At 44.1% G+C, this 14,642-nt stretch overlaps 1 non-coding gene across 1 annotated transcript; it reads left to right on the top strand.

The window, feature by feature from the left end:
• The first annotated feature begins 12,946 nt into the window (after window positions 1-12,946).
• On the top strand, window positions 12,947-13,137 carry LOC139932201 (U2 spliceosomal RNA). The gene has a single exon (XR_011785540.2). It is a non-coding gene; the product is annotated as a U2 spliceosomal RNA (small nuclear RNA).
• The last annotated feature ends 1,505 nt before the right edge of the window (window positions 13,138-14,642 follow it).

Genomic DNA, 14,642 nt, shown 5'->3' with positions numbered 1-14,642 from the left:
CCAACGTTAAGTTGCATTATCGCCACCTACTGCTTCGGGGTGGGGTTCAGAAAACCGTCCTTGTCCTTGACATTTGTTCAAACTTAAGCAAATAACTGTAGGGTATTTCCCAATAAGATGTAATGTTTGTTTATGTTCCAGCTTTAATCTTGCAGCCTAATAATGACCACAGATCTCCTATTTATCCCAATAATACTACCTACTCAGTCTAGTCTGCATTTGATATGTTCTCCTCTTATCTCCATCTCAATGTTCTTGCTAATTCTACACTAGCTCTCTTCCATATTATTAGGGGCCGGCCGGCCTAATAATAATAATCGAAAACTGAATTCTATCTCAAAAACTGTTTTTTTTTTTTATTATTTGAATTATACCCTCATGGAAACCATTGCAGTGAATGGACAAAAAGAGCATCTTCAAACATCAGTTTTTTGCTTATTCAACCCTTGTGAATTCTCAGAATTGTATCTTGAGAACTGAATAGCCTATTTGGCACTACTTTGAAATCTGCCTTTATATGGATGGACAGATCTTATCATGCACCCTGCTGGTTGCCTAATACTTTGACGTCATGCTGTGATGCCTTCTCCTCTCTTCAAACCACTTTTCAGATGGCTCAGCATGTTCATGACATGCTGTTGGTGTCAAAGGTTGTGAGCTTGAGTCCTGGGTGCTGCAGAATAAACATGCTTTCTTTGTTGTTACTTTCTTTTTCTTTTTCCTCTACATCTGGCTGGCCCCGTCCATGACTGCTTGCAGTCCTAGTTCCGTTTACTTTTGTTTTACATGCCACGTCTATCTTTTCAAACAGGGTTTGTTTATGGTTATGTGTTATTCTCTGTGTAATTGTACATTTCATGACTTTGCACAAGTGGGATATTAGAGTTCAAAATGCTGCAGCAAGAATACTCACTAAAAGTAGGAAATTTGACCATATTACACCCACCCTAGCTTCCTTGCACTGGTTACCAATACAGGCTAGAGCTGATTTCTAAATACCTCTTTTAACCTACAAATCCATAAATGGTATGGCCCCAACATATCTATCGGACATTATCAGGCCATACACACCAAGTCGTACCTTGCGCTCGCTGGATGCAGGCTATCTGGTTATCACCAGAGTTAACAGGAGCTCTACTGGTGGCAGAGCATTTGCCCACCGTGCCCCCTACCTATGGAATGCCCTTCCTGCGTCCATTAGAGAGTCTGACTCTATCTGTACTTTCAAATCAAGATTAAAGACCTATCTCTTTTCTCACTATTTTGGCCAACACTGACCCCACAACATGCATGCCCTACATTCTGCTCCTTGCTCACAAGCATGTGCAAGTAGGGAGCACATGCCAGTTAGGTTTTAAATTTTGTATGTATATATGCTTCTATGGTTCTATGCTTCTATGCAATATGAGTGTCATGTATGTTGTTTTATTATCCATGTGTGTTTTAACTTTTTTATGTGCACTTTTATCTCAGTATCTATGTTTATTATGTGAAGTGTGTTGAGACCCCCGTTGGTGATAATACACTTTAAATAAATCTGACTTGACTTGACTTATTGGATGATAATTAATAGGCTTAGTTAGGTCTTTCCCTGGCTTCCTTTTCTTTACTGGACACAACAATTTTCATAATCACCCTTAGCCTACTGGATAGTCATATTCTTGCCTATTCCCACCCATCATCTTAATCATCACCCACACTTCTCCAGTGTTTGTTTTCCAAATTATTTTGTAAAATGAATGTCATCTTGTCCACTTGCTAAAACCCTTCCAACCACAGCCTGTGCTATCTTGTATTTTGACCAGGGGCTGAAATTCATGGGCTGTTTTCATAAGTCAGAACAGGCTATTCCTGTTTGCTGCTACTTCACTGCATGCTTTAGTCTTCTGCATCTCCTCATCCCCAGTAACATGCAGAGTCCATGCTCATTTCATGACTTTCATGAGCTCATGTTGCAGGGTTTGGGTCAATTCATGAATGAACTCATCAATTCCAATTCAACTGAGGAATTGGAATTTTAAAAAACCGACAGGAAACAGAATTGGAATTTCAGGATGCTGAATTTAATTTGTTGAAATTCTGGGAAATCCCATGTTTTGTTTTGTTTTTTTCTTACCATATATATGAGATTACACGTATTGTGTAATGTATTATCAATATTGAATATCATAAAATGTTAAAGGTACCTTTCAAGTGGTATTTGAATATATTTGATTTAACTGTCTTTTATTTGTATTTTGTATTTTTATTTGTTTTCTGTCATTCCAATTCAAATCCAATCCTGTTTTAGAGCTGGGTGCAATTCCAATTCCAACAGGAATTAAATTGGAATTTACCATGCATTCTCAGTTCAATTCATGAATGGCCCCAACTCTGTCATGCTGCACTGAAGTATCTCTCTTCACCCACTGACCCGCCCCTTCTCCTTTCTGTTCTCAAATCTGGATGATATTCACTTTCACCTCTTGTTTTCTCACATACCTCCTATCCCGCCGGAAACCAGAGTAATATCAAGGACTAATTTCCTGTGCCCACATCTAGCCTGGCCCCATTACCAATACAAACATACCAGGCCCTTTTCATCCCCCAACATTTAAAAAAATATGCCCACTCATAAAACATTTTGAGTTTGAAGAACGTATTGTGTTAAAATAAAAGTGTACAACTCTCCCATATGTTTGAGCCCAAAATATCATTGTGTAGAAGTGGCAGGAATGTGGAGACGGGTAACTTCTCTCGTTGACTGCACCAACTCGTGTGTCATTTATTTGAAACCCACAGAGCAAGACAATTTACATCGTGCTGCCCAAAAACACAACAACACTACGTCGAGCTGACGTCACACAGAAAACCAGACTTTCTTAAAGGGGCCTTGTCTCCTTAACCCTGAGAAGTACACAATATAACTGCGTGTGTTAAACATACCCAAACCACAGATTATGGTGAATAATGTCTATAGAGTCCGCAACATATGTCCCCCCAGAATTCATCATAACAGAGAAAGTCAACGTGGAGGGGGACGGATGGCCCGGCCGCAACAGCTCTGCAGAACGGGAGCGGGGTCCGGGGCGCCCGCAGGAGGAGCCGTGGGGACCCTGCTGCGGCGTGGGGGCAGGGTTGGGAGTGGAGGCAGGGCAGGGGGACGCCCCCGCCGCAGGGGTAGGGCCAGGCCAACGGGTCAGTCCAAGTCCAGGTGAGCTGGTTTGAGGCGGTCCATAGAAACGTGCTCCGGCTTGCCGCCGACATCCACCACGAAGTGCTTGTCCCCAGTCTCCAGGACGCGGAACGGGCCGTCGTAGGGAGGTTGCAGGGGCCCACGGTGGGCGTCGTGGCGGATGAAAACGTACCCTGCCGACTGCAGACTTGTGGGGACGTGAGACCGTGGGAGGCTGTGATGCAAAGTGGGGACCGGTGCGAAAACACTGGCGTTGTCCCGGAGCGTGGCCCGTTGGCGGGCTGCAGACCAGGGAGTCGTGGTGTTAGGGACGAAATCCCCTGGGACCTGTAGCGGCTGGCCGTAAACCAGTTCGTCAGATGAGGACTGGAGGTCCTCTTTAGGGGCGGTCCTGAGGCCCAGCATGACCCACGAGCGGCCTTCATGGAGCGATGAAACCGCTCACACAACCCGTTGGCCTGTGGGTGGTACGCGGTGGTGCGGTGGTGCGATGGAGCTTCACCCCCAGGCCCTCTGCGACTGCGTTCCAGAGCTCGGACGTAAACTGTGGGCCTCGGTCAGAGGAGAGGTCAGATTGGGTGCCGAACCAGGCAACCCAAGACCCGATGGGCCACCTCGGTGGACGTCGTCGACAACAGCGGGACGGCTTCCAGCCATCGAGTGGTCCTGTCCACCATGGTGAGGAGGTAAGTGAAACGGTGGGAGGGGGGAAGGGGGCCCACCAGGTCCACGAACCTCCTTTCGGGCACCGGGAACTGCGCCAGGGGGGCTTTGGTGTGGCGGTGCACTTTAGAGCGCTGGCACTCCATGCAGGTGCCAGCCCAGTCTCTCACGTCTTTTTTGAGCCCGTGCCAGACGAACCTGGCCGCCACCAGCTTTATAGATGGCTTTTTGCCCGGGTGGGAGAGGCCATGGACGGCATCGAACACACGCCGTCTCCACCCAGAGGGAACGACGTGCCGGGGCTGACCCATGGAGACGCACAGGAGTGTGGTGCCGGCGTCGTCGAAAACCACGTCCTCCAGCTGCAGCCCTGTGACAGCCGTCCTGTAAGCCTGCACGTCCGGGTCGGCGGCCTGATCAGCTGCCATGCGAGCGTAGTCAAGTCCCAAGTGAATGGCCCCCATGATGGCCCGGGAGAGGCAGTCGGCGACGAGGTTGGCTTTGCCAGCGACATGCCGTATGTCCGTGGTGAACTCCAAAATGTAGGAGAGCTGCCGCTGTTGACGGGCGGACCACGGTTCGGCCACCTTAGCCATGGCGAACGTCAACGGTTTGTGGTCCACAAACGCCGGGAACTGGCGGTCCTCCAGCAGGAAACGGAAATGTTGAATGGCGAGGAAGAGGCCGAGGAGCTCCCGATCGAAGGTGCTGTACTTCCGTTCACTGGGGCGTAACTTGCGGCTGAAGAAAGCGAGTGGTTGCCAGGCACCGCCCACCCACTGCTCGTGCACCACGCCGACGGCATAATCCAAAGCGTCCGTGGTGATGGCGATCGGGGCCGTGGGTGACGGGTGCGCCAGCATTGCAGCGTTAGCCAGAGCAGTCTTAGCATCTGTAAACGCCTTGTCCCTCTCCGCGGACCAGTCCACCGCGTGTTTGGGGGCCTTGCCTTTCAGAGCCTCGTACAGGGGTCGCATGAGTCGAGCAGCTTGGGGGATAAAGCGGTGGTAAAAGTTCACCATGCCGAGGAACTCCTGCAGGGACTTGACCGTGAGCGGGCACGAGAAGTTTGTGATGGCATCCACCTTCGACGAGAGGGGGACTGCCCCGTCTTTGGTGATGCGGTGACCAAGGAAGTCGATGGTGGTCAGCCCAAACTGGCACTTGGCTGGGTTGACGATCAGCCCGTGCTGGCTGAGCCGCTTGAAGAGAGTCCGAAGGTGGGACAGGTGTTCCGCTTTGGAGGTGCTGGCGATGAGGATGTCGTCCAGATAGACGAAAAGGAAAGGCAGGTCCCGTAGCACCGAGTCCATGAGGCGCTGGAAGGTCTGTGCAGCCTTCTTAAGGCCGAACGGCATGCGCAGGAACTCGAACAGTCCGAATGGGGTGATCACCGCCGTTTTGGGGACATCCAACAGGCACCTGGTGGTATCCACGAACGAGGTCCACTTTGGAAAAGATGACTTTCCCAGCCAGGTGGGCAGAAAAGTCCTGGATGAACAGCAGCCTGCCTGTTCGGCCAACGTTTCCCGCCACGCTGAAGCTGCATGGTGATCGGCACCACTTGGCTTTGGGCCCAAACTTTGCGTGGTAAAAACACAGGCCGGGGTCCTGCCACCGACGAGGAGCTGTTGCTACGGTGGCGACCGTTGTGCCTCCAGGCAGTGGCGAAAGAGCTGGGGCAGGAAGCAGCGCGGCCGCGCAGTGTTGTTGACTAGCCAGGAAAAATTTATCAGCCTCCTCGGGCAGAGCACGGCAGTCAGTGATGGCGGTGTTGGCCAGGGCAGCCCGTACCTGGGAAGGCAGCTGTCGCAGGAACAGGTGGACGAAGAGGAAATCGGGTTTGTGTCCACCCAGGAGATCCAGCATCCTGTCCATGAGCTCAGACGGCTTGCTGTCGCCGAGGCCTTGCAGAGAGAAGAGCCAGGTAGCCCGCTCGGCGTCGGAAAGTTCAAAAGCTTTCAACAGATGGGCTTCGAGTGTCTCATATTTATCCTGCTGCGGAGGAGTTTTGAGGAGGTTCACCACTCGGGATGCAGTTGAACTCCCGAGGGCCGACACCACGTAAAAGTATCTTGTGGCGTCCGCGGTTATCTCCCGAAGCGCGAACTGCACTTCCTTCTGGGCGAACCAGGCCGAGGCAGACGATTCCCAGAACTCCGGTAGTTTGAGGGAAACTGAGTCGCCATGTTCATTAAGAGCTGTCACTGGAAACGTCCAGCAGACAAACGTCGGGGTCATCAGTGTAGAAGTGGCAGGAATGTGGAGACGGACAACTTCTCTCGTTGACTGCACCAACTCGTGTGTCATTTATTTGAAACCCACAGAGCAAGACAATTTACATCGCGCTGCCAAAAAACACAACAACACTACGTCGAGCTGACGTCACTCAGAAAACCAGACTTTCTTAAAGGGACCGTGTCTCCTTAACCCTGGGAAGCACACAATATAACTGCGTGTGTTAAACATACCCAAACCACAGATTATGGTGAATAATGTCCATAGAGTCCGCCACAATTGCATGTGTTGCATATGACCGACCGACCAACCGACCGACCGACTGGCCGAAAATTAAATCCGATTGACTCCAGATTTAAGTTGTTGTTGTAGTGGAAAAAGCAGAAATCGGACATGTAATGACCCGAAGTGGTATGTTTGTTTACAAGTAGAAAATGGTGGTAAGTCTGTCTCGTCTTAGCTCTTGCAGTGTTCCTGAACACTAATATGAAACCGTGAACGGAACTTCTTTCAAAATGTAAAAGTTTATAGCCTGGTATTATCGTTCTGAAGCAATTTTGCAAAACGCAATTGGCAGTCTCTCGTTCACAGTGATGGATTACCTTTACTGACGGAATTAAGTCTCCAGAGTTGTTTTCTATGCCGTTTGGAATTGAATGGGAGTGAATGAGCCCGAGTGGTATGGCAAAACTGATTTTAAAATATCTTTAATTGTGGCACATGCATGTAAACACAGTCAAAATTAACATTAAAGGGATGTAAAATCAAGCAAAGTTGCGAGTTGCCCTTTACCATAGCCTACTGTATGCTAAAGCGTTAGCAAGCGCACAAGGTTGATTTATGCACCAGAAACACAGAGATGATTTTCATATATTGGCTCCCAAAAAGTTGTGTAGTCCTTCAACATGTTAATTACCAGTAGCCTAACCTGATCCCAGTGTTTTGCTACAAAAATGAAGCTCTTCTCCCAGTCCGCACTTGAAAGCTAAGAAAGGTTTCATCCCCCATGCAGTTCTAAAAAGATCCTGAGCCAAAGGTGGCACACTAAAGTAACAGTAAACTTTAACATCCTCTCATCCCAAGGCAGCACATATAGCACAGGTAGTTAAGTTTAATATGGAAGATGGTTTGTTAGAAAATCCACTAGCTCCATGGATCCAAGTGGACTCAAGTCAGAGGCAGCCGGGCTGTTTGTGCCCAGTGTGCACTCCGGTGCCTAATTACGGTACGCGCTCTTTATGCCGCTATATGGTGGCGTTCACAAAAATTACTAGTTATGAATGTACTTCGGTGAGACCTGTGCGTTGCTGGATGGCATGGATTGATAGAGATCAGTGCGTGAAAATATCAGTCTGTTAAAAAAGTTGAAACTAGCTGGACTTTTGACAGAGGCCAGGTAAACAAACTAGCAATCAGGTAAACTGCTTCAAAATGTTTCGAGACTCAGCAACCCACAGCAACTAACCTAAACCTAGGTGGTTTCAGCTGAATTTGACAGATGCCAAATGTCCCATGATTGGCTTGTACACCAGGCAGTAGGCTAGAAGTCACACGCATTGGACAGGATCCTTGCTGCAGCCAGTGGACATTCACTTACCAGGAGATCAGTGATTTTACCTAAGTCAATGCATGAATTAGATGTTTTGTTTTGATCGTGATTTCCATTCATTGGTTTGAGATGCAAGGTAAAACAGACAGGCAACTCTCAGTTGACTAAATGTCAAACGAAGGCTTAAGCAGGTAGTTTCATCAAGAATAGTCTTGAGGACTTCACAGAGAGGGATGCCATGGTCACATTGAAAAAACTTGAATTTTTTTTTTTAAACCGCAACACATTTTGTAAACACATAACAGCAAAACTACAAGCCTTAGTTTTAGGTGGTGGGTAGTAAATGTCAATAGAGGCTATGACTGGGGCCCCCATAATCATTCTAAACTGTGACCTACGGTTAGGGACCTGAGTAAGTGTGTGTGTCAGGGTCCCACCTGGCTGCACATTTCAATTGGAATTAGTGAAATGTTGCAAAATGCATTGAACACGGATGCAGGACTCAGAATCTTTTGGGGCCCCGGGGTATGTACCCTGCATGCCCAGTCGGTAATACACGCATGCAGTCCACAAGCGCAACCTAAGAATATTAAGGATCTTGAAATGTTCTGCATGGAGGAGCGGTCCAAGATCCCTCCAAAAGTGTTTCTCCAACCTTGTCAGACATTACAGGAAGAGGCTCAGTGCTGTTCTCCTCTCCAGGGAGGCTTCACCAAATATTAATCGTAGGGGTGCCAATCATTTTGAAACCTGTTTTGCAGGGAAAAAAATTGTACTAATCAATGAAACATTTTGTGTTTGAAAAACTTGTGTTAGAATAGAAGTGTACGATCATATGTTTGAGCCCAAAATATGAATTCTTACGGGGTTTTTTTGCAGCCATTTGTGCTCATTTTCATGAAGGGTGCCAATAATTCAGGAGGTGACTGTATATACTGTATATAGTCTCACTCCTCTCTCTAACACACAAACATATTGTTGTTATCATGTGAAAACCTTGTAACTCCAACTTTACTGATTTTCATGTTGTAACTTCAGTTGAGGATTATATGCTGCTCTATGGGTTGATAAACTCTATGACCCTTGGTGCTTATTAAACCCTTTCAAAACCCACTGGAAATTAGAAAAATGCATGGTGGTCAAGCTAAAAATAAGGCTGTTCGAGGGGTCACAAAATGCTAACTGGCTAACATTTTGTGACCCTCGATTACAGTTACTTGCACAGTCTGACAGGAGAAACAGAAAGATATGTCAGTCACAACACCTGTATTGTGTTATAAATTATGTTGAAACACAAAATTGCATTATAGACCGAGTTGTGGGCGACAGAAAGTTGGCTTTTTAACATTGGTGCCAATGGTGAGAACCGAGCTATACCCTGCAGAAGTACGGCAGCCATGTTTGTGAAAAGGGCCTATTCACACTTTTGATGTTTATCTCTTAAACCAAAGTGAAGAGAACTAGGCAGTTTTGACATTGGTGATGGTGTATTTCCCACTGTGTTCCCAATCAACATCATCTACAGACCCACAGATCATTATTGTGGCAGAGAAAGCCGACCAATTATAGATTATCAAGACACAAAGAAATAGGTTGAAAGAAAACAGTGTGTGTAAAGAGGTAAGTGTGTGCAACAGCTGCCCAAATGTGTGAATACAAACATGCACTGATGTAGATATGGTGAGAAGGTGACAGCAACATTTTGCATAAATATATGTAGAAGAAACGAAACCAGAAAGAAATCAGATCAGATGAACTCAATACATCAAAGGCAAACATTATCTTCAGAATGCAGCCTGATTTCTCGACCATCAGTGAGATATAGCTGACAACTTGGTACATTAATTGCTGATTCATAGTTTGACTATAGTGCAAGTGCATTACATTGGCTCGACTTTGAAGCCTTGCTTAGCTAGTAGTTGAAAACATTTTTTTTTACAATAAACATTGAAGGCTCTTGAAGAAGAATATTTCATTTGACTGCAGCTTCAAGAGTGCAGAGTGGACAGAATATCCAACTCAAGATGTTCTGTTACACAGCTGAGATTTGACTTAAGCAGAAGGAAAATCACTGGTGAAAACACCTACTCAATTAAAATGAAAAGTAGCTCATTTAAAATATACTCAAGTAAAAGTTACTTTTTAACAAATGAGAACATCTACTCAGTGTACTGAGTGTACTCAATGTGTTAGAGGGAGGAATAAGGGTCGTGATGCACAGGAAGTGTTGTGAGGCAATGTAAAGTATGTAAGTATTTTTTCATTATTCTCCTATTCCTTATAGCCAGTGTGGTTTCTACAATGATTTTGTCCCGCTTGCCAATCCCATCCCTGTTGTAAGCAATACTGCCCTTGTCCACAGCTTCAAAATGTTGCTTGTATCTTGGACCTAAAGTTTGTGATACAACAAGCAACATTTTGGAGAAGATGACAAGGCAACATGTCAGACAGGAATTGAAGTCAGACTTACAGCATAATACCACAGCATTAGAAGCTGCCATGTAAACAATGTGAGAGTGTTTATTCATCTACTTGGGCTGTGTAATCCTGCAATTTTGACCAAAATGTTACACAGTGTCTGTATCACAGTTATAAAAGTGCTGATACACCTGGCAGTTTTTTAGGGCAATGTAGGCTACACTCCCAATACCAACCAACTAACCAAGTGAAAACACAGGATTAACATCTATTCAAGTGTTGCCTTGCAAAAAGACATTCCTGTGTGATTAAATCAAAAATGTAAAGGCAACTTCTTGATCGATCTTGATCATCATATTTGCCCAGACATTTATTTTCCCTGGTCATCTCTGCCTGAACAGCTGAACCAAAACGAATCTGTCTGTCATAAAGAGCTGAATTCTACTCCCAGTGACTCAACAATAAGTCCATTCCGTTCCACAGAAACTTTTTCCCTGAACACCCTCATTGTGCCACAAGTATGTAAGTAGTGCTTTTACATCTATTCTGTAGTTGTTGGTTTTATTGTGTCATCGTTTCTGCACTGTTGATTTGTCATCCAGTAACAAAACATCCATGGACTGGATTGAAGGAGAAAGGGTCATCTATAGACCCATCAAGGTATGTGAGCATTGTTTATTGCAGTTAAATTGTAAAGATTTTGAGCTGTAATTAAATGTAGCATAAGAGGCTTTTGGTTGCGGGAACACAAAATCGATGTTTTGCAATGGCCAACTCGTCTCTTGACTCGACTTGAACCCTATTGAAAATCTGTGGTCTGAATTGAAGAGGGCTGTCTACAAGCGCAAACCTAAGAATATCAAGGATCTTGAAATGTTCTGCATGGAGGAGCGGCCCCTCCCAAAGTGTTCTCCAACCTTGTCAGACATTACAGTAAGAGGCTATTGTACTAATATCCATGTTCCACTCCAAAATGCATTTATACAAGCCTTGGTACTAGGCAGTTGTTTCTAGTTTCGAAGTGAACAACCGCGCATGTCAGTGACCAGGATAAACCGTTTCCCTTCCTCTTGATACATAGGCTAATCATGATTAGCATGTTGGAGATTTTTCGGTAATGTCAGGCTGCAGTAAATTGTTTCTGGAACTTGCACCCAGTTTCGGGGGATGTATTAATGTCACATTAGGAATATGCCCTGTAGTATTGTTGTAATGACAGCCACTTATTAGGCTAAATGTTTTTTTGTAAGAATTAAATGTCACTGACCTTAGCCTTTTCTGAGCGTAGGTTGCTCGACAAATGAGAACTAGATAAGCGGGGGGAGAAAGTGAGAGTGTGAGTTTTTTTATATGTCGGCAGAATCTGCTTTGTCAAAGTCCTGTCTTGCTTGAAGTGGGAAGTTTGAGACCAATCCCCTTACGGAGGACAGGAGCACAACTGATAACAGAACAGCCAGTTTGGGGGCTTATATATCATGGTCAGAAAGCTATACAACCCAAGGTACTACTGAAGTTCAACATCACTTGAACGTTTGTGTTGTTTATGTTTTTACAATTACAGTAATTTTAGAAGCAAGGTGTGGGTTAAAATATGATACGGGCACAACAGTAGCAGGCTGCCCTCCTCTGTCAGAGGCCTACCTCATTTCAACTCTACTAAACTTGACAGTCAACCGCTGAAAGTCACAGCACAGGCCAGAGCTAACGTTATAAATTAAAAGAGACTGGAAGCCCTTTCAGTGCAAAACGTGATCATTTATTCCAGCTGAAAGAGTACGAAACAGGAAACAACAAAAAAGCACATGAAACATGCCCCACATTGGATAGGCTATATAATATTATACATATATTACATGCAGCTATTTGCAACATACGATACGATATACAACGATATGTTTCATGCGCTTTTGTTGTTTTGCGCTTATTCAGCTGGAATGCATTTTCACCTTTTTTATGTAAGGTGCTTCCAATCTCTTTATTTTGTTCATTCTGGGCCTTTTTTGGAAGCCCTTCTCCCACTGTTGTCTAAGTGCAGACCTACCGTTATATCATACATTTAACGACCTAATGGCAATTTTTTTAGACGAGTTTCACAACGGCCATAATTGCCTCCTGGTAGAGTGGTGGTATAGCCCTACATTATTTGTTTCCTCATGTAAACCGCATACATTTTGCACTTAAAGTATACATGCATTTACTTTTTTGTGCATGCTTTGCAACATATTTCCAATTATTAGTCTGTAGTCAATTTTAGAGACCATACAGTATATCATTTACAATATGATCTTGGGTAAATAAATGTAGGCTATTCAGGAAAACAAAACCAACTTGAATACAATAAGAGAGACAAATGTAGACTACAAGAGCGGAGTACATGGAGACTGCAGGTTCTAGGTCGATCCTAGTGAGTTGTGCGTCAGGTCGGGTGAAGTGGTGCAGTGAGGTTGAGTCTCCACCAGTTGGTGCCAGAGCTCCTTTTGTCACGGTGAAACGCAATGAAACGGTTTATAAAAGCATTTTAATGTTCATCCCCAGGACTATTCTGATTTATAACGATTTGAATATAGAATGCCAGTGCGTCTTCATCCTTCAGATCAGTGAAGAACATGTACAACTTCCCATCATTGATGTAAATAGAATTTTGAGTTAACAAACAGTACTCGTTTACTATTGGTCCATGTCGCACCACGTGGCCAGGAAGAGCTGAGTAGCTGTGTCTATAGCCTGTCGTTATTTAAGAATATATGCATTTACTTTGCTTATATAACACGAAACACATCTTGATTGCAGAGTGCAATGTTTACATTGTGCTGTCCAGCCTTAAGCGATATTTTGTTTTGCTAAACCCGTTAGTGAGAGTGACACTTCCGTGAATGACCCTCTCACTTCAATATTACTGCAGTATCGCTTCTCGGCCTTTTGGCTAAGATCAAGTGTAGTATCTGTTCTTATCAGTTTAATATCTGATACGTCCCCTACCCGGGGACCATATATTAAATTGATTTTTGGAACAGGGAGATGGAATAGGGGCTTGCTCCGTCCACTCCACGCATCGACCTGGTATTGCAGTACCTCCAGGAACGGTGCACACCCTAATCATGTAGAAAAGAAAACTTTGTTATAATAACTTGTACGGGGCATGCAACATTAATTTCTGAAAGTATTGACTCTAAGTGTCTAAACTAAAATTAAATATTGCCTGTCTGTTTCATTAATAAAGAATGTTATGTTCTTTATGCACGCTAAAATTGGTATGTAATGTGTAAATAAATATATAATAAGCTATACATACGATTTTAGACTGCCTACAATATGAACTAAATGTGTTGCATAGCATTAGGATGTGAGCTTTACCTAATAGGTATAGTCAACAGAAACAAGACAAGTTGCACTTCAAGTTAAAGCCTAAAGTCTACACTAAGAAAAGGGCGCACTTACAGGTTATCAGAAAAATATGATCTGATGATAAATTAGCTATACACAGGAAGCTGGAACCCCTTCAAAGGCACAATTACAGGCTTTCGTGAAACAATAGTCCATCAACAGATAAATGAGCTATACAGTAGTCAGTCGAAACACTTAGGCTTCACGCCAAGTCCCACTTCACAAATTAACAAGCCAAAAATGATGCATCATGGTGGATGCAGGCAAACTATTCAAAATTATATATTTGAAAACACCTGGGCTTGAGGCCAAAATGTGAGTTGACCTATCTGGATTTTGACAGAATTGTCAGACGGCCAGTCAGGGCATGGGACTGTTGGTTAAAGTAATCTACAGTATATTTGTTGTACTGTAGGTAATCATTTCAAAATCTGTAGTGTAGTACTGTATTTTAGAATATCTTACAGGGTTGGAATTAAAATGATTAGCCCAAAACACATCATATTCTCAACGCAACACCATTACAGTAACATCATGGCAACATTGATTTAATGGACATTCATGGTAATATGAAATAGGATAGGAAAAGGAAATGCAGTCATTCATATTCTGAAATGGATTCTCGTGCCTTCTTTTATCAGCAGCAACTATCTTTTCTATTTAATATTGTTGTATACAATATATATAGCCTAGCTATATGGAGCAGCTGCCCTATCAGCAGCTGCCGGTAATATTAAAATATCTGCATATTATAAAGAGAAACAGACTGCAGCATATCACTCACAGCCCTGTTTGATTTTTAACTGCAACTGCCTCCTGAATCCAAGATTAATGGAATTGAAGCCTCAGAAGTGATGATAGTAAATGAATATAAGGCAACATCGACAATCTGCTATAAATCATGAGTAGATTGTAGAACATAAACACAAACCAACATAATAAACCAAAAAATCAATATTCCAGCGCACACCAGGATATTAGGATTAATATCCTGAAATATTGATTTTTTACCCTGCACCAGCTGGCACCCAGGAGAGAAGCACTGCTGTGCACGGGGTATCTTCAGTTTTTTGGACAAACCAACATAAGTTGGACTGAATGCCTGAGATCCCGAGACAAATTTACAAGTTACTTTTACTTTTGCATATAGATTTCATATAGTATAGTAGTTTGCACAACCCTATATCTTTTGTATGGAGGTTGTGTCTTGTACAA

This window comes from Centroberyx gerrardi, chromosome 6 (assembly GCF_048128805.1).
Source record: "Centroberyx gerrardi isolate f3 chromosome 6, fCenGer3.hap1.cur.20231027, whole genome shotgun sequence".
Lineage (NCBI taxonomy): Eukaryota > Metazoa > Chordata > Actinopteri > Beryciformes > Berycidae > Centroberyx > Centroberyx gerrardi.
The sequence above is the reverse complement of the archived record's forward strand: the minus strand, read 5'-3'. Positions and strand labels throughout refer to the sequence as shown.